We start from the raw sequence: 3,254 nt of genomic DNA, 5'->3' as shown, positions 1-3,254 counted from the left end.
TTCCCAGAAATTAATATATGTTATATGAGAAATCATGCTCAGGATGAAAATCCATAGAAATATACCATGCCAAAGTATCTCAATGAAATGCCATAAGTAATTCAGTTAAAATATATCAAACCAGATATCATATTAGCCGGATCCACCTAACGTTACCTGCACGACTGAGTATATAACTCATAACCAATCTTAATCATATCATATCCTACACACGAGTCGGAACCACCTAAAGTGGTATGTATGACAAGACTAAGTGTAAAATAAATATGCTCTAGTGCTACGATCACGTGAAGGTTGTGCGAATGATCGTGGGTCACCTATGAGTCGGAACCACTTAAAGTGGTCTATACGACAAGCCTGTGCACCTAACTTGAATCCAAGGTGAGCATATGGTGCACCTAAAGTGGTCTATACGACAAGCCTGTACACACGAGTCGGAACCACCTAAAGTGGTCTATACGACAAGCCTGTGCACCTAACTGAAGTAATCTCATATCTTTAATTTATGAACTTACCTGGCACTTACCTGTGCGTCTACAACACCAATCATAAATATATGCAACTACCAATGCATAAATAAAATAGGCAGATACTTTGCATGGCATTTCAAAACGTATAATCATTCAAATTCATTTTCTGGGAAAAATCTCAAGTATATAGGTATATACGGAAAAACCAAAAGCCCACGCATTAGTATGTTGAAGGGTCGTAGCCCCCGAGCCTCGATTGATGGCACTCGTCCTCCGGATAGGTCTCACCTATATGCGAAATAACTAAATAAACGTTATTTAAAGCATATACACAAAACTAGGAAATAACTTCTCATATAATGCTCAAATGAGGTGTTGGAATATACCAACATGATCTACTCAACACCACGAACATCCCCATATTTTTAGAAAAAATTTCCGACCACCCACACGCCGCCACGTGCCGGCCAAGGCACAGCCAGACGCACCCCCACGCGTGGCTAAATCTTAATTGAAACTTAACTGCTGTTTGGAATATTTCGTTAAAACCTTAACAGAAATTAATGGCGTTACCTGACGCCATTAGAATATTTCATCAAACTTGACAGAATATTCCCCTTCGTCTTCCTTGGTTCACTGGAGACCGTCGCCAGCGCCACTGCAATCGCCTGCTTCTGGAAAATATTGAAACCTTCATAACTTCTTCATTTCTTAACCAAATTTCATGAAATTTGTCTCAAAATGAAGCATACAACAAGTAGAACAAAACCTTACCAATTTTAAGCCCTAAAATCCATGGAATCTAGCAGGAGAAACCTCGATAATCCAGCCAAAACTTGAAACTTACGAACTGGGACTTCCAGACGTCCAAAACACTCCAACTTTCTTCCTCGAGCTTCGTGAAGACGTCCTAAAGCTTCCTAGAACCTTAAAATTCACTGAAACTTCCACGATCACGACTGCCTAAACATTGCTCAAATATGGGATTTATGGGTTCTCAGGTTTTCGAAGGATTCACATTCTAAAAATGGTATGAATGTGTTCCTGAGTTCACAAGGAACACGAAGATGGCTTCCAAAACCTTGATCCGTGATTAGTGAGCTAGGTTCGAAGGTTGACCGTACGTATTGTACGGAAAATGGAAGAAAACCGAGAGAATGAAAGAGAGAGGGTTAACGGGATTGGTTGGTGTGTGTGTGGTCCAGGTTTGGCCAACCAAACTAAAAAAAAATCAAACTTAAGTTCCAAATCTTTAGGAAAGGAAATAATTGGTCAAAATATTAAGCTCAAACCATACCACTACACAACGTACTTGACGTCCAAGGGTAGTTTTGACATTTCACACCATCAGAGAATATCTTTCGGGACAGGCTGTGACAATCTCACTCTTACTAATTGAATAATCTTCAAATGCCATGAAATTATGGTTTAGGGTTCAACCATGAAAAAAGTGAGCATGAGGAGTAAAAGAGAGATAGAAATACGCTTGTGTTTGTGGAGAAAAGTAACGCATAAGTTAATTTTTTATTGCTAGTCAAAAATGGAAAAAAGTAATACACAAGTTTTTATGGCTAGAGAAAAGTGAAATTAATATATCAAGTATATATGCTCCACTTAATCAATTGTAGTATAAATCAGATCATCATCATATGATTTTTCTTTTCAATCAAAAACCTTATTTTAAGTCACTCAGTACTACGGCCTGGTAGTATTCCTCTTCACTCGGAAGTGAGAGGTCTTAGGTTCGAATCTCGTAGATGACAAATTCGATACCAATTAGGCTGTCCACTGTGTTGCTTAGCTGAACTTCCCCTCCCCTAGTGTAAAAATATCGATGTACTTAAAAAAATAAAAAAATAAAAAACCTTTTTATAAGAAAATTTATACTCATAATATATAGGAGGATGAAAATTTTTGAGAGCCCTCGAAAATTCGAGACCTGTGCCACGACACTTTTGCACATGGAGTGTTCTTGCTGGCGGTGGCTTCCTAGGTAGTCGAAGTGATTGGTGTGTAGATTTTCCGTCAGAGTTTCTATCGGTTGTTTGGACTTTCCAAGGGCTTTGCCCTTGGAACCATCATTCTGTCATTTTCTGGGTTCATGTTGGTGGTGGGGATGACAATGCAGCGCCGTGGGTGGCTTTGGCTTGGCAACCTTTCTGCCATCTGTGTTGTTGCCGTTACTCTTGCCATAATTGCGACCCACACCGGCCAGCGAAAACTTCTGGAGGCTCATGGTGTTAACATGTTGTTTGTAGGTTTTTAGGATGTGGTGGCGTTTCGACGACGTTGGTGGTTTTGGCTGGACCCCTTTCTGCCCCACCTTTATGTTTTTGTCTCAGCTACGGCTGGTGTCCCACACATCCTGTCTTTTTGCACGTGCCTCTGCCTTTGCTACCTCACACATCTTGCCATTTATGCAATTTCCTCTCCACTGTGGACACGTCATCTTGTTCTCTTGTTGTTTAGGTTAGTTTTAATGTTCTATCTTTGTTGCTTCAGCAAGTGGTTAGTGTCGCTTCAATGTTTTTGTAGCTTCGTTGTTTTGTGATGGCTTTGGTGCGGGTTTCGATGTTTGGTATGTCACGTCTTGTCTATAGGGCATACCTGCCTTGGAATTCCTTGTTCTAGTGGTGTAGTTTGTGCTGTTTCCGTATAGGTGTATAAATTTATTTGCATTTTGTGTTAATTACCTTCAGATCAAGAAATTGATCATTGAAGCATATGTACCCGTCTGACTTCCTTGTAAGTAGTTGTTTATGTAATGAAATTCTATCATGTTTG

General features: G+C 39.8%; 1 long non-coding RNA gene across 1 annotated transcript; it reads right to left on the bottom strand.

Moving 5' to 3' along the window:
- Positions 1 to 604: 604 nt before the first annotated feature.
- On the bottom strand, positions 605 to 1,589 carry LOC139190417 (uncharacterized). Its single transcript, XR_011574663.1, has 3 exons — positions 1,245 to 1,589; positions 1,044 to 1,144; positions 605 to 758 (listed from the first exon to the last, which is right to left on the bottom strand). It is a non-coding gene; the product is annotated as an uncharacterized lncRNA (long non-coding RNA).
- Between the last annotated feature and the right edge of the window lie 1,665 nt (positions 1,590 to 3,254).

This window comes from Malus domestica, chromosome 02 (genome assembly GCF_042453785.1).
Source record: "Malus domestica chromosome 02, GDT2T_hap1".
In the NCBI taxonomy this organism is placed as follows: domain Eukaryota; kingdom Viridiplantae; phylum Streptophyta; class Magnoliopsida; order Rosales; family Rosaceae; genus Malus; species Malus domestica.
The sequence above is the reverse complement of the archived record's forward strand: the minus strand, read 5'-3'. Positions and strand labels throughout refer to the sequence as shown.